Source organism: Pinus tabuliformis, chromosome Q (genome assembly GCF_031772625.1).
Source record: "Pinus tabuliformis cultivar Carrire ecotype Pingquan chromosome Q, CPIR1, whole genome shotgun sequence".
NCBI classification, from domain to species: Eukaryota; Viridiplantae; Streptophyta; class Pinopsida; order Pinales; family Pinaceae; genus Pinus; species Pinus tabuliformis.
The window spans coordinates 1,234,312,952-1,234,339,868 of NC_142296.1; the positions used below are offsets into that span (position 1 = coordinate 1,234,312,952).

Here is a 26,917-nt window from a genome sequence, read left to right on the forward strand (position 1 = left end):
AAATTTATTGTTCTTTGCTAAAAAGGAGGTCCAACAATCTAGATTTGGGAATAAGAAGACTAATCCAAGAAACTCAATGATTATTATGAACTTCCAAAGCTTTTCCAAGGATGAAATAATGCTTGTGATCCTACAAAAGAACTTACATCAACCATTTAACTCAATCCTACAACAAGAAATCATTAATACTAAATGCAGAAATAGAAAGAAATAAAAACTAGAGATGCATGTGAATAAGCAATGAAAAGAAGGAAAGAAAATGATACAAAAGGGCTCTGAGGTTCCTGGGATGGCCAAGCCCAAGGAAACTCAGAGACCTATGGAGGAGAATAAGATTTAGAAGTTGAACATGACACCAATCTTCATTATTTTCGTCAATATAATTACATCCCTGCAAGAAAATACAATGGAGCTGCAAGAATACAAGCTCTCTCCACAATAACACTAATGAAAATCTCCCTAGAGGAAAATTTGACTTGGTACTTATACAAAATTATTAGGAATCATTCCCCATGAATGGATGAATCTTTCCCCACCAAAATCCCTTGATTAGTGGATCTAGTCCACAATACTAGGTGTTAGAGTCAGTCTTCGCACCCTGTCACCAGGGATCAACTTGAGCTCTTACTATGTTTGGTTTGGTTAGATGTTTTGCACATGATAATCAGAACAAAACATGTCATAAGTCTGTTCATCAGGAGCAGCTTGGAAATAGCTTTCCAACGGTATATTACACTCCAAAAACCGGCTCCCGGATCAAAAGATATGACCGAATGAGTGATTGGCTCAAAGACCCTCCCGCGCAACAGTTCAGGTATTGAATGATCTAGAGGAAACTAGGGAATGTCAATGTCTGGTTTTGTCACTAGACTGTGATAGAGAATGTTAGACTCCGTCTCATGTCAGAGATTGATTCTTCTTCAAAACCCTGTTTTGAAGAAGAAATCATTTAATGTGTTGTTTTGGATTATGTAATTTATTCTCCAGCTCTTCAAAAGGCAGCAGCGACTTCAAGTTCCTATCTCTGCAAAAGCACAAAAAGAACATCATCAGCAATCAGAGGCAAAAAGCTATTTGGAGAAGGTCTCACTGGAAATCCCAAACAAACTTCACAGCATCAAGCATGCGGAAGATGCAGTTGAAAATTCCAAATCGGAGAACCTCTATGCCTTGTGTGATCTTGGTCTCTCAATCACGAAGGAGTTAGTTCAGGATTTGGTGCCTTCATTGGACTGTAGTATGCCTATCTCATTTCCGACTGTTCTATACAAACCGCTTGAGGAGAGCAAAGAAATTGACATTCAGGCAGATGTAAGACATTTGAGTGCAGGCCTTGCTGGTACTCATGTTTTTGCGCATTATAAGACATCAAATATGGGCCAAACAGCTCAACTAACTCAAAACCAGAAGACAAAGATAAATTTTGATGAAAATGTGGCTAAAGAACGCGATGAGGATGATCTGGAAGTGCCTCTGCGAAAGATGATGCAGTGTGGCAGACTGCAAGGAATTAGAAAGCAGAATAATCTTAGAGTCCGAACACCTAGAGAAGCATCAGGTCTACTAAAAAGTTGCAGTAAGGAAGCATCAAACATGTTGCTCAGGGCAGCTGGTATTCAATCAGATAAAACTTCAAAAAGTCAAGATTCCAATAAACTTTCATGTAAAATTTCAAATGGAATTAAGAATACAAGAAGAGATGATGTGCCTGAAAAAGATATTGTTGATAATCCAGTTAGCAGTGATATGGAAATGTCAATCTCAACCAAAAGGAAAAGTACCAAATCAAGCAAGTATGCAGAATATGTCTTAGGTTCTAATCTAGGACGTGCAAAAGGTTCTGGTAAAAGTCAAAATTTAAAAGTGTCAAACCCCAAGGTTTGATGATGCTAAAACTGGAGGAGGACCAGCTGGTCTCGATGAAGCACAATTTAAGCCTTCTGAATTATCTTCCAGTCCAATCTCAGAACAGAGTAAAAGTTTCACCAGCACAAATATCTACTCTAGATGCCAGTGATGTTTTTATATCTAAAGAGCACAGAAATTCCCTTCTAGAACTTCAAAAAGTTTTGAGAGTGGATGCTACTCCTAAAGCAAGGCAGATGCATCTTGCTAAGTTCCTGAGAAGCCTTCGGAAAATGGTAGATGAGTTTGGTGTGGCAGTTGTGGTGACCAATCAAGTTGTTTTGCAAGTAGATGCTTCTGCTATGTTTGCTGGTTCCCAAGTTAAGCTTAAGGGAGAAATTGAATGTGTGCTGGCACTGCTCTCTTAGCTAAAAGGCAAATTTCTTCATTGTTACCAAGGGCCATGTTGACTGTAATAAATGGAGGGTTTATGGCTTAATAAGGAGCAAGAGTTTCATCTTCGAGGAAGGGTTTGTATTTATTGTGGTGGCCTGTGCGACTACCATTGTTTGAAGGATGGATTGGAGTTGTGGGAGCCGTATTCCCTTGTTGGTTGAGGCAACTGGCCTCTATTATGTTTTCTGGGTACATTTTGAGGAGAGACTAAACCATTGTTTGCACAGAACTGAGCGCTCTTCTTCCTTGATGACCGTGTGAGCTTTCCTTGTAGCAAAGATTCAAATTTCAGAGGACACATTCATTTGGTTGGTTGTACATGTGTATTCTCAATCGAGTGGATCCATGTGACTTTGATGTAGCTGTAACAAAGGTAGAAAGACAGAGAGATAAGAGGTCGATTTCCTTGGGGTCTTGATTACAACAGCGTGTTAAAGGCTGGGCATCGTATGGAAGAGATAAATCATAAAAGCCTGTGCGCTGGGGCTCTAACTACGCAAATGATACTCCCCTTTGTTTCATTACAGTGCCATGGAGTTTGGCATAAGCTCATGAGTTGTTCAATGCTCTTGCAATTGATCCTAGAAGAAAATGGAAGGGGCCTTGGCGCTGGTTTGATGAATCGATGCTGGACTGTGGTGAACCTTTAGAAGAGGCTTTTGCTCGTGTTCGGCGTTGTATTGGTGGTGGCTCTCTGGAAAACAGTGAAGATGGTGAGAGTGATCTTGAAGTTGTTTCAGATTCTGTTACAGTGAATCTCCGTTGTCCGATGAGTGGATCGCGTATAAGAGTAGCTGGAAGGTTTAAACTTCGTAAACATATGGGTCGTTTTGATCTTCAATCTTTGATAGAGCTCACCCAGCATACACGAAAGTGGCAGTGCCCTATATGTCTGAAGAATTTTTCATTAGAGAACATTGTAATAGACCAGTATTTCAGTCGCATTGCATCTATAATGAAAAACTATCCAGAGGATGTTTGTGAAGTGCTACCTCCACCCTCGTGTTTAAATGAAGCATCTGTACTAATATGTTCAATTTTGAAGTATGCCAATGAACCAGAATTAGTGACAACACATAAGATTGAAGCACTTTTACGAGTTTGGGCAGATTTGGTAGCTGAATGGAGCGCGTGGGAAGAAGATGAGGATCTGGCTGTATTTGAAACAATTCATGAAGCTATTATTTGAAAGGTGCGAGCTTAAAAATTTCATAATGGCAGCTGTTCCACCACCGCCAGCCCCACCTGTTGCGTATTGCCACATTCATAAGCTCAGCAATAGAATTGGCATATTCTATTGTAACATGGCGTGCAAGTTTTCTTGCTCATTCTCTTCTTCATGTTCCAAAATTTTCATTTGAAAGTGAAGGCACAAGAACTGCACTAGTAATCCGTTTTGCACAGGCATCACATTCACGTTTCAATCAACTGAAGAGTAGGTCTGTTCCACTTGGGAAACCACTTCTCCTCGTTGTTGCAGCATGCTATTTATGCTCCCCGAGTTCAGTGCAGAAGGTTTTGTTAGAACAAAAGGATGGAATGGATCCTGGCAATGGATTTTTAAAATGGGCTGAATCATTGGCATATTTAGCCGACAATTCTTCTGAGCCAGGGTTGACGCTGGAATCAGAGATTAAGCTAGTTGTGATGACATTGGTGAAAGTGTCGGAACATCTTCAAGCATTGCCATGTAATCATATGATGTTGGAGGTGGCACATACATGTTTTCGGTCTCTGTTAGATGCAACAAGTCGATTGGAAGAAGTTCAGAAAGCGAAGGTGAAAAGTCAGAACACTAAAGCTAAAAATAAGCAAAGACATCTGTCACCAGAAGAATAGGATTCGTATTCCTATCTATGAACTCAGTTAGTCATACAACAGGATCTGCGCTCCATGTGTCGGCCATCAGAGGATTTTAGGGAAACGTTGTTCTATGTTTAGCATAGATGGAACGCTCTTTTCTAATTTTTGTAATTGTAGTTGAAACAGCGCAGAGGTTTTTGGGGTCGATTTGTTTTCTCCTTAGCAGTATTGTATTTATTGTATTAAAAAAAAATTCATTGGTAGAGGGGAGAGAGTTAGAAGGGAGAGTTCTGAGTGCTGAGAGCTGGTGGAGAACAGAGCTTACCATGTACAGTTTTTGGCAGAGAATTTAATGAAATTACACAACTCTGACTTCTGAGATTCCTGTGGTATGATAATTTAGCATAAGTTTTCCCTTGTTTCATATGTAATCTGTTATGTTTCATTTCACTACATGATCATTTCTAACTGAACAAATGAAGTGTTTAGGTAAGAATTCATGCCTGCCATGCTCTGCCTATAAGTTTGTTCATGTTTAATGTTTTCCTCTGTTTGACAAGGATTCATCTCCTATGCCCTTGTCAGCTCCTCACCAGTCTTGCCATCCCATTTAAAATCTAGATTTGATGCTAAATTTCTTGCCTACCTTGCCTCAGTTGATAACCTGTGTTGTTCATTATATTTCTCTGTTTCAAGCTGTGATTTTGCCCATGCAGCCCAGAAAAACCCCGTTATTTAATTAAAAACCCCAAATCAATCTTTCTAATCAGTTTACTAGCCTAATATCAGTGTTACCCGTTTGGTCATCTCATCCATTGAAGATCTACCGAGATTGACCGGAGAGAGCCTTCTCCTGCCCCGTAGGGCTAGCTACGAGGCTGAATGGTTTGATGTTGCCTTGAGGTTTACCTTTCTCAGCCTGAGGTGAAATCTCAAGCGCTAACAGAGAAGAAAATAACATTAAAGAAAAGCATCTGCAAGAATTCTTCGGTCAGAGTTATAGTTTTGTTGGTGATCTTGTGAAAACAAAAGGATCAATCTGGAATCTTTATAGCAGTAATGTTTTCAGTCAAGAAATGATTTTCAATGGGAAGCTCAAGGCCTTAATCCTGCTGATGAGTCATGACTAAGTATTGTGTAGCCACCTACGGAGAAGACACATCACATAATGGCTAGAACTGCAAAGTTTGTCAGTGAGCATGGAGGGCAGTCAGAAATTGTTCTGAGGGTGAAGCAGGGAAGTAATCCAGTTTTTGGGTTCCTAATGCCTGATCACCATCTTCATATATACTTCAGGTTCCTGGTTGATCATCCTGAACTTTTGGATCCTGATAACAAAGTTGATAAGAAACATGTTGAGAAGGGCACTGTTCAAGGAGAGGGCCTCTCCCTTCTTGGATCAGTGTATGGTACTGGAGATGATGAAGATGAAGGAATGGCTCAAGTCTCTGTAGATTCAAAAGAAGGCACATCCTCACTGCCAAGCATGTCTATGAAGTAACAAATTGAAAGCGAGCTAGAAAAGTTGGAGCTTGAACTGAAATGGCTTTGTGAGATGTACAGCCAAGCATGTGAAGAAGCAGTCAACGCACAAAAGATGCACATTCAGAGAATGGAAGAGCTAAAGAAAGTGGAAGGGAACAAAGAAAGACTTTAGTACTGCAATACTTGAGCGTAAGAAGTCTCCTAATCGGTTAGTTGTGGATGAAGCCATAAATGATGATAATTCGGTTGTGGCTCTTAATTCGCAAACAATGGAAACATTGCAGTTTTTCCGGGGTGATACCATCCTTGTTAAGGGTAAAAAGAGAAGGGATACAGGTTGCATTGTTTTAGCTGATGATACCTGTGAAGAGCATAAGATCAAAATGAACAAATTTGTTGGGTCAAATCTAAGAGTAAGATTAGGGGATATAGTTTCTGTTCATCAGTGCCTAGATGTTAAGTATGGGAAGCATGTGCATATTCTTCCTATATATGACACAATTGAAAGTGTTACAGGAAACTTGTTCGATGTGTTCTTGAAGCCTTACTTCTTGGAAACCTATCGCCCAGTAAGAAAAGGAGACCTTTTTCTAGTGCGAGGAGGTATGAGAAGTGTAGAATTTAAAATCATTGAGACAGATCCTGGTGAGTATTGTGTTGTTTCTCCAGATACTGAATTTTTTTGTGAAGAAGAGCCAATAAAACGAGAAGATGAAGACAGATTTGATGGCGTTGGCTATGATGATGTTGGTGGTGTCAGGAAACAAATGGAACAGATCAGAGAACTAGTTGAATTACCACTAAGGCATCCACAACTTTTCAAATCCATTGGTGTTAAGCCCCCTAAGGGTATTTTGCTTTATGGTCCTCCTGGTTCAGGAAAAACCTTGATTGCTAGGGCAACGGCAAATGAGACTGGGGCTTTCTTTTTCTAAATAATGGTCCTGAAATTATGTCAAAGCTTGCTGGAGAAAATGAAAGCAATCTTAGAAAGGCTTTTGAAGAAACAGAGAAGAATGCTCCTTCTATCATTTTCATTGATGAAATTGACTTTATAGCTCCAAAGAGGGAGAAAATAAATGAAGTAGAGAGGCACATTGTATATCAACTATTGACATTGATGGATGGTCTAAAATCTCGATCTCTATGATTGTCATGGGAGCAACAAATAGGCCTAACAGCATTGATCCAACACTTAGAAGGTTTGGTAGGTTTGATCGTGAAATTGACATTGGGGTTCCAGATGAAGTTGGTTGACTGGAAGTTCTTCGCATCCACACAAAGAATTTGAAGCTTGTTGAAGATGTTGGTCTTGAACGTATTTCGAAAAATACACATGGTTATGTTGAGGCAGATCTTGCAGCTCTTTGCACTGAGGCTACACTGCATTATATTAGGAAGCAACGAGGTTTAGGGATGGCCTTCTGAAGATGTTAGCAGATGATCAAAACATTGGCGATCTTAGAGTACTGATGGTGGATACTTGTACAAAGGGGCAGAGCGTTGATCCAGTTCCATTAATTCCTTATGCTGTTGACCAAAGACTCTTCATGTCTCCTCAAAATCTTTATGTTTGTGATATCTTGGGGATTCTTTATATGCCAGTATTCAGGGGGTGTCCTCTGCGTTCTACTAAAGACTATGTAGACCAATTTGACTAGAAAGAAGCGAGAAACCCTCTCGACAAATTTGAGGAGTACTAAAGCAAAGCAAGGTGTATTTGTTAGTGGGTATTGCAAATTATCATGTCAGTGCACATATTGATACAAATACTCAAAAGTTGACTATGTTGTACAAGGTTGCAGAAGGGCCATGTGACCAGAGTTTTGGAATTCATGTGGCTGAATTTGCCCAGTTTCCTGAAAATGTGATTGCTCTTGCTAAGGAGAAAGTAGTTGAACTAGAAGAATTTTCTTCTGTCTCTGGAAATGTAGATCAAACAATGGAAGAGGTGGGAGTGAAACGGAAACGAGTGTATGGACCTGATGATATGTCTAGAGGTGCATCCCTAGCAAGGAATTTTTTGCAGGATTTTTCCTCATTACCTCTTGATCAAATGGATTATGAACAAGCTTTTCAAGCAGTCAATAAATTGAAGTCTGGCTTGGAGAAAGATGTTGTGAACAATTCTTGGCTACAACATTTCTTCTAGATATCTTAAAGTCCTTTGAATTCGCAATCAGTCCCTTCAAAATGTGAACTATTGGCCTGGAGAATTATCTATCAATTTGGCAGTAACAAATGGCTACATTTTTAAATCAACAGCCGAGAGTGAGGTAGCAAAGTTTTGAAGCATAATATCAACCAAACTCCAAAATTCGCGCAGGTGCAAGGTGGCAGCATTCAAAGTATTCAACGAACAAATGGCAAATATTTCAGGAACCCAAGGCATCTACAGAGCGCAGGTGGAGGGTGATTTGATCATCATCCCAAATTATCCCTGATTTCCAGCGATGTTCCACAACGGATTTTGGCAATTCGACTTGTGGCAGCAAATTAATTGTTCCTTTTTTATTTTTGAGATTTAATTAGTTATTTTGTTATAATTTAATTTAGGTAATTTGACCGCATAAAAACATATTTAGGTTTTTGTTTGTTTTTTCTATTTTAATTATTTTGATTCCTATGTTTAGGAATCAATAATTAATATGTAATATTATATATAGGATTATTTTTAAAAGATAGGGGTTCGATTTTGGCAGTAGGGAGGCTGTCTTGGCTTTGTGTAAATTTTTTCCTGAATATCATTTTAATAAAGCAGTCTTTTGCCCTTTGGATCTGGCATTCATCACGGTGCTAATGTTTAGTATGTTTTTCTGTAATTCATTTACACATTATGTTTTTTCTGCCGTGTTACAACATTATCTAAGTGATGTGTTAGGATTCATCTGTAACGATGCTCCTTTCGTGATGATTTTGCTGTTAGTTGTAATGGTTATCTTAGCAGAATTCATCCTTGGCTAGATGCTCTGTTGAGCAACCTTGTGATTCTCTTTCATCTAAAGTTGTTGCAGATTCATCCTTTATCTAATGCCTGCAGGGCAGCGAGCTTTCTCCCTCATACTTCTCACAGTTACAGTCTTCACTTGGCTGAACATGGCACTTAATTTGCCCCAGGTTTGCCGGCAGAAACTGACATTGATTCCATAATCCAAATCATCCTTTCTCTTGTTGTTTCGACCCAAAACAAATCCAATCAAATCCTCTGAGCTACTATACCTAGCCTAAAATCCATATTTGATCTAGTCATCTCAACTGAGATTGACAAGGAGAGAGCCCTCTCCCGACCTGGTAGGGCTAGCTACCAGGTTAAGCTTGGTTTGTGGTTATCCTAAGATTGCCTCCCTTCAGCCTGAGGTCAATCTAGGCTCTAACACTAGGAATTTGCATTAAATGGTAGGGAACACATTCCTAGATTTTCTCAATCATTCCCTAGAGGCAAATTCGACTTGGTACTTATACAAAATGATTAAGAATCATTCCCCTTGAATGGAGGAAGCTTTCCCCATCGAAATCTCTTGATTAGTGGATCTGCTCCCTTGATTAGTGGAACACATTCCTAGATTTTCTCAATCATTTGAGTTCCACAATATTTGCCATAATCCCATAATATCTTGTTGACTTATTATTTATTACTGATCCTCCAGTAGTAGGGAACAAGTCCCTAAATTATCTCCTCCTCCAACTCTTCATAATCTGCCCAATATTCTCATAATATTCCACAAAAAATAAATCATATTAGGCACAAATGTTCAATTATTCATAAACCTTCCTAATGAATATATTAAAGTTAAAAATAAATTATCTAATGCAAAAAGAGAGGTTTAATGTGTTGAAATATGGGAACAAGAATATTCCAATTTAATCTGTTCTTGAATTAAATTGTGAATTAAAATTGAATTTAGTCTTAATAGCTACTTGGAAATATTTAATTAATTTATTTTAAATTAATTAGTTGGAGAAATTCAAGTTAGAAGTCTTTCTGAAGTCATGCAAGAGTTATCCCTTAAATTAAGGAGATAAGATTGAGTTATATTTGAGTTGTAATTAGTTAACTTAGTTTACTGAGTTAAGTCCAGTTAAATTAGTTCCAAATTGTTTGAGGAACTAATAGTGAGTTAACAGTCAGTTGATGCATTAATGCACTCAACTAGTGCTACTCCAGTTAACTGAAGATTCCCTCATCATAAACTCATGCATGTCTATTCTGATAAAGACCCAGTTGATATTAAAGTTCAAGGACAGTGTACTATCAGTTGCATGTGTTTTCTCATGGAGAAAACTCATGCATGCAGTCAAGGATTTATCCTTGAGGATTGCGCAGTTTTGAAGGATTGGTTTTCCACTTGCTAATAGGCTAACCATCCACAAAGAAGAGCGCAAGTAAATAGGAGCTTGGAAGGCAGAGAGGAAGGCTGGAGAGAAGCCAAGATTTCCTGTGAGCATCTGTGAGGATTGTACTAAGAGCTGGCTAGCTGTGAGAGCTAAGGCTTTGTATAATTCCTACGTATTTCCACCATGTATGATAATACAATAGTGTAGGGTTTTTAGTTGAGGCTTTCCTCAAAGTATTTTCATGTGTATTGTGTCATTGATTCTTCTTTTTCTGGTTATATTATTCAACTCGATCTTTAAGCTTTCGTAAATTGATAGTAGAAGTAGGTTATAGTATTCTGCTTTGATTTATATTGCATTATCGGGTTAACCTACCAACATATTTTCTACATAATGTGCTGAAGGATGGTCATAGGTCTTAATTTATGTTTTAAATTAGAGGCATGGACCTTAATTTATGTCTAATTTAGAGGCCCATCATACCCCCTGCTAAAAGTGTTGCTCATCCTCTGAGCAACTTAGTGACCTCATTGTGCCTCATCCATGGCCCTGATGGCCTCTCTCTTGTGCATTAAGAATCTTGGCTGTAAGTTCTATAAGGACAAGCCAAAAAAACATATTTGTGCAAAGAAAAATCCTTGTTTCTTGAGACCATCAGTTTGCCTTCTTCCCCTGATACAAGATGGTTCTTGATTATTTTTTCAGTTTGGCAAGGTCTTCCACACCCTTATCAACATTTTGCTACCTTTTTCCACCATTTATTTGCCTTGGGACTGCCTCGTGTAGGATTTCTGGGTCACTGTAATTCCTACAATACCATCCTGTAGAAAACACAGTCCCTTTGTAAACTGAACTAAAGGAGTGGAAAAAACGACAGAAATGGTGGAGGAATGAATGGTAATTAGTGGTAAAATAAAATTGTGAGTGACAGGGGTCTCTTTGTGATCCTCCTTTTCTCTTTGACTGTCCTTCTTGCTGACCTGCAAATGGAAATTTCATGAAAATGGAGAGGATGCTCTTTTTGTTTTTTATCAAGAATGAAATGGGATGGATGAATGATGAATAGATAGTGAATATGACGTGGATGGAGGGCTTAGAGTGTTGTGGTGACCTTGGCCTTTGCAAAAAATTCTTCTTTTAACTGCTATCCTCATTCCTTGAAATCATCACCCTCATAATTTGACTTTTCAACATTGCATCAGTGAAGGAGTGAGTTGCAATTAACTAGTTGAAGGCGGCTGAGACTGCTGACCAATCCTTAGCCTATAAAACCTCATCTCTCATGCATTGACAACAAATTTCTAACTATGATATGCTCAAGAGAAGAGGTCAAGAATATTGCATACCTGTACCTACCTGATGGTTGTTGGAGAGACATGCATGTTGTTGTTGAGTTGATGTTGATGTGTAGGTGTTGGATGGTGATGTTGATGATCCTGATGCTGCTGCTAAGCTCTGGAGGAGCTTCTTTGACCTCTGGATCTCCTTTAAAACTGCTCACTGCCAATCCTGTAGGTGTTGTTCTATATCTTGTAGGTTTACAGGACAACGACTTGTTTTGTCCATATCTCCCAAACGGTAGACTAGATTGAGCTGAAAATTTTTGAGCATGTTGCCATCATCATTATGCACCTCCCCATAGAAAACTTTTGGTTAATGGATGCACAGATCTCGAATAAAAAATAAAAATGGCTGAAGGTGATGGAGGTCAATTTCTTGGAAACCGTGCACTAGAATTTGCTGAAATTGCTTGGGCATGTTACCATCATCCATATGCATCTCCCCATGAAACAACTTTTTAAATGGATGCATGGATATTGAGAAAATGCAAAAATGGCTGAAGGTGATGGATGACAATTTCTTGGAAACCGTGCCCTGGAATTTGCTTAAATTGTTTGAGCATGTTACCATCATGCATATGCATATCCCACTGAAACAACTTGGCAAATGGATGCATGGTTTTCAAGATATGGCAAAAACAAATTTATGCTCTATGCATTTTTGTATCCTGTAGTAAAACAGAGGATCCTATAGTTTTTTAGGACAACAAGGAAAATGAGTGGTAGAATCTTGAGAATGATGGGTGGATGGTGAAAATAGATGAGGGTGATGGATTGGCATGGCCTTGGCCTTGTTGGAGCATTTTAGCGAAGTAGGAGAAAGTCAAAATTTGACTTCTTTTGACTAAGCTTGACCAATTTTCCTTTTGGTACCAACTTTGTTCTTGTTGCTTGCAAATGTTGGAGAGTACATGCATGCATGGAGAAAGGATTCTTTTATTTTTTTCTCTTCTTTTTTTTTTTCTTCTAGGCCTACTAGCCGCCTCAATGAGGTTTTCAACTAGTAGGTCTGCCTAGGCGCCTCAAAGGAGGTTTTCACCTAGGATCTTTTTTTTTTCTCTTTTCTTTTTTTCCCAACCCATTGACCGCCTCATGGAGGTTTTCAATCAATGAGCCAATCTGAGGCACCTCCAAGGAGGTTTTCACCTTAGATTTTTTTTTCTCTTATTTTTCATTTTTATTTTTTATTTTTTTATTTTATTTTTTTTCTACCCTACCCTACTTGAAAAACAAAATCACTTTCAAGTATAAGAATACTTTCAATGGAGCCATGTGCACATCAAGATGATAGACAAAATGATGTGGAGGCTTGAAATGTATGCTTTGACATGTACTTGGATTTCAAAGACCAAATGATTTGACTTTGAAAGGATCAAGCATAATTGAGGAAGAGAGTGATGCTGCAACTTAGTGACTGTCTGGAACCATATTTCAATAAATTTTTGATGCCACTGGTCCACTTGTTGATTTAGATTATCTTGTATGTCTTCTTCTACCATGACCTTCAAGTCGTCCTCTTTTTGTTGATTGATCTCTTAAATACATGGAGGATTTGATGGTAACCATGAGGGAGTTCTCTTGATCTCTGATTTTGATGTCTTCTCTTCATCAATCGCAGCCCATGGTTTTGTGGTCTTCTTATTTGAATCTTCTTCTTTTGGATGTGGTCCTTCAATGATATCAAGATAATCTCTTTTTTTGCAATACTCTTCTTGAGCTATGGTGAATACCATTGATCTCAAGAGGAGATGTTTGGAAGTGTTGTACCTCAGCATTGTAAGTGGGTTGAGCTACTTCAATGTGTGGGTTTGGAAATGGTGGTACAGGTAGTTGAGTGGGAGTGTATATTTGAGATGGATGTGGATGGGGTTGTGGTTGTGGTGGAGGTGAATGGTAAGGATAACATGGAGTTTGGTATGGAGGATATTGAGGAAGATACTGAGGATATTGTGGATGGCTCCCATAAGTTCCTTGCCAACCTTGTTGCCAAGATTGGTTTTGGGGTTGATATGGCCAATGTTGCCAAGGAAAAGGTGTGTTCCAATTACTTTGAGGTGGATATGCATAACCTTGAAATTGTGAATTAGGCTCTTGCATCATATCAGGTTGAATAGGCTACCATGGTCCTCTTGGAGCTACATAACATAGCTGCATTGACAATTGACTTGCTCGTTTTCCCTCTTGGTAAACTTCCTTCAACCTTGGTAATGATGGACAATGTTTAACATCATGTGATTCTGCAACACAAATATCAACATTTTCTTTTCCTTCATCTTGAATTCTTAACATTTCTACTTGTTTTGTTAGATTTCTAAGAATTTTTGTTTTAAAATCATCAAACAAATTTCCAAGTTTAGCTTGACTTACCGATCTTGATGTTGATTTACCTACTCTTGCTTTTCCTCTTGATATGTGTTTGCATGTTTCACAAATTTCCTCAAATGATAATTGATATACATCACCTCTACTCATGAGATTAAGGAGATCAATCCATTCATCCCTAATTGTTCTAAGTAAGAGAGTTTTTAGTGTGTCGGATCCTAAATGATGGAGTTTTTCCCTCTTAACATTATACATGAACCTCTCTACTAGATCCTCAAGGCTCTCATCTTCTCTTTGATTCATTCTAAATATTTCTTCCTTAAGATCATGATTTTTATATTTTTCTAAAAATATCTTTTGCATATCATTCCATGATCTTATTGAATTAGTCCCTAAACTCATGAACCATATAAGAGCTCTATCCTTCAATGTTGTTGGAGACAATCTCAATTTTTGAGTATTTAATAAGTAACCATAAGATCTACAAACAATTTCAAATTCAAAGAGAAAGGTTTCCGGATCCTCTGACCTTAGACCAGGAAAATTTGGCAGAAAAGAGGGAGGGATGTTCTTCATGTGCATACTACTATCAGTATCTTGAATGGGAAATCCGAGAGGATCTTCCTCATTGTCATCATCTCCATCCATTTCTTCTACATTCCTTGTCATCTTCTTCTTCTACATGCAAAAGTGAATGGTGTTGTGGCTCTTATTGCACCAAGTGATCAATTGGGGGGCTGGGTTGGTGTTGGAGAATTTTTTTGTTTTTATGATTGAATGAAAACACTAATGCACTTTTCCTATTTTTGAAATCAAATATGCCTAATGCATTTATTTATTTTGTTTTTACAAAAAATAAAAATAAATGAATCAACTAGGGAAGAAAACAATGCATACTTTGACACTTCCCCGACAACGGCGCCAAAAAGTAATGAGCCTCGGTATTGCAACAAGAATGCTGCAACTCCCAAGGCTACTGACTTTAATTATCAACCCGGGGTTCGTACAAACTTAAGAGGTGTCGGCACTATATGTGTGGCATACAATGTGTCCTTCCTTTGCTGTCATGATGTAATGGAGTGCATGTACTGAAGTAAAATCCTAAACTAATTGCAGAAAATGAAATGTTCGAAATGGAACCTTAACCTATTGCAAGAAAGAAAGTACAAGGAAAGAGACGGAAATTCAATGCTAAATCACACCATTTCCTAATTAACTACCAAGAAACTATGCTTTGCAATAATGCTAAATTATCATGAACCAAATGCTACTATCTAAGCATGGAAGTAAGAAGCATCAAACATCACTAATGTGCAAGTAAAGGGACTAAAATAAATCTGTTTTTGTCTTTTTGTCTTTTCATGCAAAATCAAGTATGCAAACTAATTTCCTTTGGTGATGTGGCAGGTGAATTAAGGATGTTGGAGGTTGGATGGAAGGGTTAGGAGATGGTTGGATGGTGTGGGAGACTCTTGGGATGATTTTTGTGACTTTCTAGAGGTTTTCCCTCAATTCGGCCTCAAAACAGGCCATTTCAGGAAAACCTACAGGATGTACTAGAAACCTACAGGATGATCATGTAGGAATTATAGTGAACCTACAAGATACAGCTGAGAGAAAAATGTGAGGTGTTGGAGGTGATGGAGGCCTAGGAAAGGTGTGTGATGCGTGGAATGGAGTGGGAAAATTCCCAGGATCACTCAGAACTCAAAACCAAAGTTGGGAGATGGATGGATTTGCACAAAAATCTTGGAGAAGTTTCCTTGTGAAATGATGAAATTGGCGAGGGTTTAATGACCAACCAAATCAAATTGAAATTTGATGGGACAAATTTTTTTATTAACTAGGATGTCTTAGGTCCCTATTCCAATTGGAATCACTCAAAAATACCTATGTTAACCCATGCAAAAAAAAAAAAAAAACATTACTAGTCGAAAATCTAGAAATTTGAGAACTAGTGAGCTAGTAAATCTAAGAAATTCCTAACCAAATCAAGTGCAAATGAAATGGGGTAATTTTTGTTATGAAATATAATGTTTTTTTGATCTAATGCAAATGGGATCAATTCGATTGAAGCCCGTTAGGATGCTCTAAAAAATAGCAGAGATTTACTGTTCTTTACTAAAAAGGAGGTCCACAATCTAGATTTGGAAATAAGAAGACTAATCCAAGCAAATCAATGATTATTATGAACTTAAAAAGCTTTCCCAAGGATGAAATAATGCTTGTGATCCTGCAAAAGAACTTACATCAACCATTTAACTCAATCCTACAACAAGAAATCATTAATACTAAATGCAAAAATAGAAAGAAATAAAAACTAGAGATGCATGTGACTAAGCAATGAAAAGAGGGAAAGAAAATGATACAAAAAGGGCTCTAAGGTTCCTAGGATGGCCAAGCCCAAGGAAACTCAGAGACCTATGGAGAAGAAAAAGATTTAGAAGCTGAACATGACACCAATCTTCATTATTTTCGTCAATAGAATAACATCCCTCCAAGAAAATACAATGGAGCTGCAAGAATACAAGCTCTCTCCATAATAACACTAATGAAAATCTCCCTAGAGGCAAATTCGACTTGGTACTTATAAAAAATGATTAGGAATCATTCCCCATGAATGGAGGAATCTTTCCCCACCAAAATCCCTTGATTAGTGGATCTAGTCGACAATACTAGGAATTTACATTAAATGGCAGGGAACACATTCCTAGATTTTCTCAATCATTCCCTAGAGGAAAATTCGACTTGGTACTTATACAAAAGGATTAAGAATCATTCCCCATGAATGTAGGAATATTTCCCCACCAAATCCCTTGATTAGTGGATCTGCTCCCTTGATTAGTGGAACACATTCCTAGATTTTCTCAATCATTGGAGTTCCACAATTTGTGCCATAATTCCATAATATCTTGTTGACTTATTATTTATTATTGATCCTCCAGTAGTAGGGAACAAGACCCTAAATTATCTCCTCCTCCAACTCTTCATAATATGCCCAATATTCTCATAATATTCCACAAAGTATAAATAATATTAGAAACAAATATTCAATTATTCATAAACCTTCCTAATGAATATATTAACGTTAAAAATAAATTATCTAATGCAAAAAGAGAGGTTTAATGTGCTGAAGGATGGTCATAGGCCTTAATTTATGTTTTAAATTAGAGGCATGGGCCTTAATTTATGTCTAATTTAGAGGCCCATCACGATATCATCATCAAGAGGAACTATGTCCCCTTCCTCGCCCGGGGCTAACTCTGTGGTTGAAGGTGTTGGAGACTGAACGATGACCCATGGTGCACTGGGCATCAGGTCAACATCTTCATCTTGTGGTTCGGGTTCTAACTCCATGTCTGCAACTTCAATCAATTCTTCAATCTATTGATCAAGCTCTTGATCTTGCATCTGTTCGCTCTCCCCCTATGTTGTTGGTTGGTTTTGTCCTTACTCTTCAACTTGAATCGACATTATTTCTCCTGACATTGCACCTTACCTTTATTCTTCTTCCTGTTTCTGCTTCTCCTCTTGTTCTTTATATCCTCTTCCCCCTTTTTCTTTTTCTGCTAAAGCTGCCTACATGACGATTGGATCCGTATTCATCTTGCAACTTTTTCCCCCCTCTGTGTTTTCCACAACCTTACTCTTTCCCTTATCTTGTACCAGGATGTTACCTTTTGTTGTTGCTGGAATTGCTGCCATGTTTTTTTTTTTCTAAGTTAAGACTAATCTAAGTACCCACAGGGGATTTGAACCGGTGACCTATCGCAAGGAGTGCCTTAACAAGGCACCCATTCACCGTCAATCCAAAGCCCCGTGGGCGAATTGCTGCCATGTTAGTGTTGACTCTTTTTCTATAAACAATTGAGTGTCCACATATAATGGTAAGTTAACTCGCGCATGCTCAACTGCTTCCCCAGTATTTCTTTCAGTGTTCTCTCTTGAAGCAGCTCTCTTTGGTGCCATGGTAACAATGATTGTTGAAGAGAAGTGCTTCATAAGTGTGGTAGTTGTGGGAAAAAAATGACACTCATGGCAAGCAAACATTAGCTTCAAGAAGTCTAGCTTCAAAGCATGATCAAGTAGCAAAATGGGCATCTGATGCGAAGGATTACACAATTTTCATTGGCAAGAGGGACTAGCTTCCTGTGGGAACTATGCACTGTGCAGTCCCAATAGCTAAGGATGAAACTTAAGGCTTGGGACTAAACAATACGCAGTCCCAACCTGGGTAGAGATTGGAAGAGAATATGCATTGCGCAGTCTCAGTGGCCAAGGTGACATACTGACCCCTGGAACTGTGCAGTGTGCAGTTGGAGCAAGCTTGTACTATGCACTATGCAGTTCCAGATGCCAAGTTTGTGGATTGAGCCTTAGGATTGTGCAATGCCTAGTTGGGCAAGGAAAAATTTGGCTAAGGGAAGTGTGAAAATGAGCATATCTAAGTGATGGTGCGAGCTTGAGTGAAAATTTGACTAAGTGTGAATGAATCATGATAGATCAAGTGTAGAAACCGAATAATTGGGAAGAGAATCAAATCGGTGAGGGGAGTCACCGCAATGACGACCATCGGTGAAAAAATAAAGAAGTTGATGTGACACTTGTGAAGGGAAAACAATAACCTGAAATAATGCTTCTACAAGTTAAAACAAGTTGAAACACCAGCAATCATGAAGAGAAATAAGAAAAACAACACTCACACAAGCGAAACGACAAAACACGACAGAGAAGGCGGCAAAAGGTTATAACAACAAAACTCACCTGGAAAAGCAACGATGATCCCACCGAAGGTTCCTTGATCTCTTTAGGAATGCTAGGGATCCAAGATTGAATGCTCAAATGAGCTCTAGAGGCGTCGATTAACTAGATTTGAGCAAATGAGGTTTTATGATGTGCATGCCGAAGATCAAGGACAAAAGCGACACTAGGCAGAGACTTCTAAAAATACCAATGTGCTGCCTTCGGGAAACTAATAAAAGATCCCTACTTCCTAGGGATGCTTTTTTTCCCTTTGGTTTTCTTTATTTTATGGGGGAAACCTTCCATGCACACTGTTGGTCAAGACTGCATAGTTCTGGGAAATTGGGCAACTTTCCGGCTCAATGTGCACTGCGCAGTTTATGAGCTTAGTGAGGGTTGCGCATTTTTTGGGCTCAGTGCTGGGTTGCCTTCCATGACTATGCAGTTTTTGAGCTCAAGGTTGACTGTCAGTCTGAACTGCGTAATTCCAATCATCAAGGCTAATTGCATTCAAGGATTGCGTAATTTTTGGAGGAAAGACTAGAACTGTTGTGTGACCAAGTTGGGAGATCAGCTTATGACTTAGAATAATTAGCTAATTGAGGAAACACAAGTGAAATTAAAAAGATAAGTCTCATTCGAAGCATGAATACCTGGATCAGTGCAAGATGAGTTGTTGTAGATAAGAAGGGAGGCTCCAAAATCGAAGAATAGGAAAAATTTTGGAGGGTGGTATTAACGCTACAACACTTGGTCGACCCTAACACCATCTCATCCATGAAAAATCAAGGCTCCCATTAAGGCATTCCCATATGATTGTTTGTCCGCATAGCCAACTCTGGTTTTCCTGGAAGAGTTGATGGAATTGTATGATGTGAGCTTTGTGAAATAATGACGCGTCAGGTTCCCTTCCCTTGCCTATAACAACGTCCCCAAAGGAGGGGGCCTTTGAACCCCCCCCTCCCCCCACCCCCCCCCCCACCATGTCCTAACTGAGTTGAATAATCATAAACCCTAGCGACCTTGTCTAGACTATTACAGCGGTTGTGGTTGAATCCCATTATTGTTATTGTTGTTCCCTTGCATTAGTATTGTTATGTAGGCCCTAATTTTATTTTGACCCCTTAGACTCCTATATATACCAATGAAGTCTTGTCATTTGAATCATCCAATAATTTTTCATTTATGTGATGTAAAAGGAGGTTTTCCACTCGAATAGGCTTATTTTTAAGTCATGGACCGATCTTTTCTTCTGTTTTTTTGATCTGGTTACATAACATTTGGTATTAGAGCTTTGGATCCTAGGGTTTTTCTACATCAAACATGTCATCTTGGTATTTTTGCTATAACCTTCTTCTTTTCTTTCTCTTTTTCTCTAAGGTTTTAGAAGCTGAAAAATTTACCACGTGGAGTCGAAATCATGGTGAACTTCGTGGATCTATCTTTTCTTCTGTTTTTGTGATCTGGTTACATAACATTTGGTATCAGAGCTTTGGATCCTAGGGTTTTGCTACATCAAACATGTCATCTTGGTATTTTCGCTATAACTTCTTCATCTTCTTATTTTTTGTTTATTTTTTGAGGTTTTAGAAGACCACGTGGAGTCGAAATCATGGAGAAATTCATGTCAAAATTCCAGATATTTTTCGCTATCTTTTCATAAATATTGTCCAAGGAATTTAGGGTTTCTATATGCTCCATAATTCAGTCTCAAACATGTGAACTAGGGATTCATCATAACTTTCTCTTTGAGCATCAGATTTTAATTCCATATAAAGAGAATGAAAGTGCATAGACTGTAGTTTCTTGGGGACAAATTTTAGGGTTGAAGGTCAAAACAACGACATGTGGCAGTGTGTACAAGTTCGCTATAATGAACAAGTCCATAATCAAGTCATCATGGGAGATTTGGTATAACTTTATCTTGAAGAATCCAATTTGGTTCTAACTTCTCAGTTTGAAAAGAAGAAACATAAAGCTACCTCAGGACGAAGTTTTAGACTTTGAGAGGCCAAAATTACAGAGATACAATAGTTTGAATATCAAGCTCCTAAAAGTAAGAAAAATGTGTGTATTTTTTTAAATTTGCATAACTTTTGTCTGAAAAACCGGTTTGAAGTGATTCAAAGGGCATAGTGAAGCATAAATATCATTATTTGGTCCCAAAATCCTTGAAATGAAAAATGGATACACCCAGTAAGACAACATAAAAATCTACTATAACGCATGAAGAAGATGAATAAATGCAACATGATATATCAAAATTATGGGACCAAGTGTAACAAATTTCGCTCTCGCAAAGAGTAACCAAAAATGAACTGGAAGATATTATGGATAATTTAGAAGAAAAAATAAAAGGGAACATGGAAGGTTTGAAGGATGGTTTAAAAGAAAACATGGGAGTTTTTAAAGTAGACATGGATGCGATGAATGTCAAGTTGGAAGGGTTGACAAAGTTGCTACAAGAAAGGCTTCCTAATGGTGACAAGGTATTCCATGAAAATTATGGTGAGGATAAAAGGAATATGAATTATGATTTTAGAGACTCCAACTTTGGATTTAAGACCAACCACATTTGAAAGATCGATGTGAGGAAATTTGATGGCAAGGATACAGTAACATGGATACTATAGATGGAATAGTTCTTTGATCTACACGATGTGAAACACACAAAAAAAGGTACACATTGCATCTTTATATTTAGAACCCAATCAATTTGTATGATATTGATGGTTTTGTTCTCGTAAAGCACTATTCACTTGGAAATTTTTTATGGAAGAATCGATAGCACATTATGAGGATACAAAGAGCAATACCTTCTTTAGCCAAATGATAAATCTCAAACAAAAGGGTTTAGTTGGGGAGCACATTGAGGAATTACAAAGATTGAATATCAAGGTAACTGATATTCTAGAGGAGCTTATCATTGATGTCTTCGTAGGAGCTTAAAAGGATAACATCCAACCTAAGATTCACCTTTGGGAACCTAAGTCATTGGAGAATTCATCCAAGGTGGTAAGAAAATTTGAAGACAAAATTATGGAAACAAGGAAGTCTACCACTCACAACTATAAAGATGGAAGTGTTGCAACTCCTATCTTCCCATGACCTACAAGGTTGACACCACAATAGCTGGAGGAATTAGGAGCAAAAGATCTTTGTTATAGTTGTGATAAAAAATATACTAAAGATAATAAGTGTGCTAAGAAGAAATTATTTTACATAGATTGTGAAGAGGATGAAGAAAAGGAACAAGAAACATTAAAAGAAGAAGATATACACTAGGAACCAACCCAAGGGACTTAAAAAAAGAAGAAATGAATCTGACCATATCTTGTAATGCATTGACAAGAATCACCACTCCTCAAACTCTCAAGATAGAAGGATATATCAAAAAGAAAAAGGTAATAATGTTCATTGATTTAGGTAGTACTCATAATTTTATTCATTATAATATAACGAAGGATTTGAATTGCTTTCAATATCTAGCACCAGAGTGTCGGGTGATGGTTGCAAATGGAGGAACTATAAATTGCTCAGGGAAGTGCCATAATAGCAATCTAACCATGGGGGAATATGTATTGAATAGTCCAATCCTTATCATTCCAATGGGTGGTGCAGATATTTTATTAGGGTACAATGGTTACAATCTTTGGGGAGGATGGATTTTATTTTTCAAGAACTTCCCTTGAAATTTTTCTAGGAAGGAAAGGAAATTGTTTAAGGGGCATTGCAGGGAAACCTGGGAAGATAATCACCTCTAATGACAATATAAATATTTTGAAGAAGGAATAATGATGGGAAATTGCACAATTATGTTCACTAGATGTTCAAACATCTAAGTCATCCATTTCTCCAGATCTAGAAAAAGTCCTTGATAATGATTCCAAGGTATTTGAGACTCCCAAAGGTCTCCCACCTATTCGCAATCATGGTCATGCTATTCACTTGATTCTAGGAAGTGTTCCTCCAAATATTATACCTTACATATTTCCTTATGCTCAAAAGAGTGAAATTGAATGCATGGTTGCATAAATGCTAGAGGCAAGTATAATTCAATCTAGCCAAAGTTCTTTCTCTCCTCTAGTAGTATTGGTGCACAAGAAGGATAGATCATGGAGTATGTGTCTGGATTATAGAGCGCTCAACAAGATCAATATTAAAGATAAGTTTCCCATTCCTATCGTTGATGAATTGTTGGATGAAAAACATGGAGCAATTTACTTAATAAATCTAGATCTTCGTTCAAGATATCATCAAATTAGAATGAAAACAGAAGACATTCTGAAAACAACATTTAGAACTCATGAAGGTAATTATGATTTTTTGGTCATGTGTTTTGGCCTTAATAATGCACCTTCCACATTTCAAGGTTTTATGCATTCCTCTTTCAAACCCTTCCTTAGAAAATTTGTGTTAGCAAGCCTTGGAAAGATCATGTTGAACATGCTGATAGGGTACTCAAACTATTGAAGGAGAAACAATTTTATGCAAAATCCTCCAAATGTTTCTTTGGGGTACAGGAAGTAGAATATTTGGGTCATTGTATACCATGAGGGTGTTAAGACATACCCTAATAAAATTAAATCCCTCAAGGAATGGAAAACCCCCACAACCTTAAGGCATATTCGATGATTTCTTGGGTTGACAGGGTATTATCATAAATTTGTTAAGAATTATGGGAAGATAGCAACACTTGTAACTGTAACATTTCTAAAGAAATATGCATTTTTTGGGACTTGAGAAGCAACTAACGCCTTTGAACATCTTAAATAGGCAATGTGCTGAGCTCTGGTATTATCTACACTAGACTTCACAAAAACCTTTATTGTGGAATGCAATGCCTCCGAAAATGGCATTGGTGTTGTTTTAATTCAAGAAGGAAAACTCGTTGCTTTCGAAAGTCGTCCAATCAAAGGAAAGTTTTTACAGAAACCTATTTATGAGAAGGAAATGTTGGTAATACTATATGCACTAAATAAATTGCGCCCTTACCTAATGGACGACACTTCAAGGTAAAAACATATCATGATAGTCTTAAATACTTCTTGGAACAACTATTATCTTCAGAAGAGTAGCAAAAATGGGTCACAAATATGTTAGGTTATGACTTTGAAATCATCTACAAAAAGGGGAAGAAAAATGTTGTTGCAGATGCACTCTCAAGAAGGGATGAGGATGTGGAAGCATTGCTTTGTGCCATTTCTATTATCCAACCTGATTGGATAATTGAAGAAAGGGATGAATGGAAGAATGATGGAGAGGCATGGACACTGATTCAAAATTTGCAGCAAGAGGCCAGTGCATCTGATTCATTTGTTTGAAAAAATGATTCATTGTGGTATAAAGATCGCTTATGTAAGAACTCCCAATGTTTTTGTTAAAAGAAACAAGTAGCTTGTATCAATCAAACTGGTAAATGGGCCAGTGCCCTTACATGCACAAACTATTCATCATCTATTGATTTCCAAAACTGATCAAAATGGATTATACTACTACCTTGCTTATGCTCGACTATGATTCTAACCAAATTTATCTTATATAGTCTCCAAAATATGTCATTATACAATATTGGTTTACATAACATTTATCAAAAAAGAGATGTTGAAGGATGACTACATTCCTATGGGCTCATTGTTTGCCATCCTATTTCCATTTTCTTTCGTTGTCTGCACTGGAATATCGAAATTCACAAGATCCACAGGCTCGCCTAGAAATTCCGCTTCAGGAGAAGGAGGATACTAAAGACTTCTTTAAGAACACATACAGATGCCACTTCCACCGTCACTTTAATTCCTTCCACCTTTGTACTAATATTTTCAACCTTGGTGGCTAGATTCACCATTGTCATCTAAAGCTGCTCCATATCCTCCCTCAAGTCTTCCACCTCTTGAATTAACATTGATAAATGTGATCTCGCTTCCTCCACTAACTATGCCTTGACATCATCCAATTTGGACAACTTATCCTCCATTGACCTACATCAACTGAGAAGGCCATTCTAAACCACAGATGGTATGTCACTGTGACTCGACCCAATTCCATCCCTACCTCTTGCCATTTATAACCAAGCATGTTTCTGATTTCATTATCAGCCATCATTTGCTTGCATTGAATGCCCTTGATGCACATTCGCTTGTTGATTTTACGTTTATCTTGAAACCTTTCATTAAGCAATCAAACTTATCAAATTTACTTCACCAATGGGGAAATGAATAACAAGCTTGTGGAGTGATATATTCCATGTCGCATTCGTGTAAGGAATGATAGTAGTTGTCCTTGATAATGACGAATTTCTTCACTATTATCCACCTGGAGGAGCAGTCCATCACTGTTTCCAAAACCAAGGGTCATTGCTTCATTCCCATCCTTGTTGCCTTAACCATATTATTTATGAGCACTAGGATAGGCCCCAAGTCTCGTTCATTTTGTATTATCTTACGATTTAAAATATTCCTTTCCATAAATTTAATATAACCTTCGACCATCATAGAATAGGATGAAATGTTAGATCTCCTTGATCCAAGAGTAATACACCTTGTTCAAGGCATTCCCCTTTATTTTCTTGCTCATTGAAATTTTTGTTATTCTCTCTTCTAATATGATAGAAGACAATGGACTCAAATTTTTGAATTTGATCCTTGATCCGTATATCCAAGGGAAGCCAATATTGTTCGCTAAGGTTTTAGCTTTATGGAGCTTTTGGATGATTAACATCGAGCTGCCTAAAACAATTACCAGATGTATACTTTTAGTGATGGCTAACTCTAGGCCTTGCCATATAGATAAAGCTTTTGCCTAATTGTTGGAAGAAAACCCCAATCCCCATGCATATTTTATCTCTATTTTTTTCTTTGGGGCAAGTAAGAACTCCCAACTTAAACAAAAGATTCTTTTGGAATTGCAAACCACTCCAATAGGAGGGCACTCATAATTTTTTTAAACTACCACAAGGTCAAGAAGGAATTTTTTTGGGATGTAATTAAATCAATATTCAGAGTTTTGTTGTGGAATGTTTGGTTTTCCAACAAAATAAAGTTGATATAATTAAGACCCCAAGTCTTTTACAACCATTATCCATTCCAAGTCAGAATTAGTGTGACAACCCCAATACAATTTTTCCATTTTAATTTAGATTAAATGGTTAATAGCATGTGTTTCCTCTTGAGAGGTCACATGTTCAAAACAAAGGGGGGTAGAGTATGTATGCCTTCGTAGACCTAGCAATCAAATCGTTGCGTAGAGGTGGGTCCCTTGTCCCACAAACAAGGGGGTCTCATACACCAATTTGGTATCTGGCTCGACCGTGACCTTAAAATTGGATAATAATAATAATAATAAATTAAATTTGGGCTGAGTGAAAGGGATAACTAATTCCAGGGCTAAGGTGGACATGTTGGCTAGGACACATGGCAAGAAAGGGGTAAAAGGACAAATGGCATGGGCATCATTGGCCTACAAGATTGACTAATGATGGCTAGGCCAACCACCACAAAATCTAGAATTAAAAATGACAATTGGAGATAAATCTTAGGGAGTTTTATTACAATGGTGTGAATACATCATGATTAAATTCATAATTGAGGTTATTCATGTGAATATTGCAAACATAAACACCGGGAGTGGAGGGCACTCAAAAATTAGCACCAGGAGCGGGTAAGAGCGAAAGGAACTTGATAATGTGCACAATACAATAACGAGGACAAGGCAACCTCGATGAGGACACAGGCCGATGATCTTCTCCTTGTGAGTTCTTGCAACCAAACATGGTTATGTGTGCAACATTTTGAGTTATCTTTCATGGCCTGTATATTAAGTGGCAGTATAATTGTGTCTTCCTTTGTATAATTGAATAACCTCATTGTATAAATAAGATTAGCATGAAAATTTGAAGCTTGAATTAAGAAAGGATGGAGTTGTCTTACCTTGGAAACCTTGGACTAACCTGTAAATGAATGTTCTTTAAGCTAGAAGGGTGGGGGTGTGCTAGACTTCTGGATTCCCTATTATTTATTAGTTTTCTTGTCACTAGGACTATTAAGATTGGGGGAGACAACTTCCTAAAGAAACTACTGGTAGTCTGTCTATGGTTGGGAGGGAAACTAAAGGATTTGTCCTAGTAGCTAATTCTTGAAATGTATGGTAAATTTTTTACAGATATGCTAGTGCGTAAATAAACTAGGACCGATACATTAAATATATCTTGATGTGTAACATTAAGCATGTGAAGTCCTTACTATAGAAGTAACCGTATATACTCTGGTATTATACCTGAATATTATATGTGCGTAACTAACCTGGATAAAATTAACAAATCTTGAATCATGAATTATGAGATCGAGTGTTTGAGCGTGTTCCTTGTAACAAATATGACCAAGATCACTTTACGATGCCCTGTAAATATGAACCTCTACATTCTTTTGTTAAGGATTTGTTTCAGGGTTTCGAGTTATTTTCTCTATACCTCTCTTTAAGAGGAAATCGTTTCCTCTAGTTGAACCTATGGAAGACATTAAGGCCAATGAGCAAGTGTTTCAAATCAGATTTATGAAATAAATATTTAGGGATTATCAATAATATTTGGAACG

At 37.7% G+C, this 26,917-nt stretch overlaps 2 pseudogenes; both read left to right on the forward strand.

The window, feature by feature from the left end:
* Positions 1-5,272: 5,272 nt before the first annotated feature.
* LOC149224276 (cell division control protein 48 homolog E pseudogene) lies at positions 5,273-7,017 on the forward strand (annotated as a pseudogene).
* Positions 7,018-7,375: 358 nt separating this feature from the next.
* On the forward strand, positions 7,376-7,741 carry LOC149224277 (DNA mismatch repair protein MSH2 pseudogene; annotated as a pseudogene).
* The last annotated feature ends 19,176 nt before the right edge of the window (positions 7,742-26,917 follow it).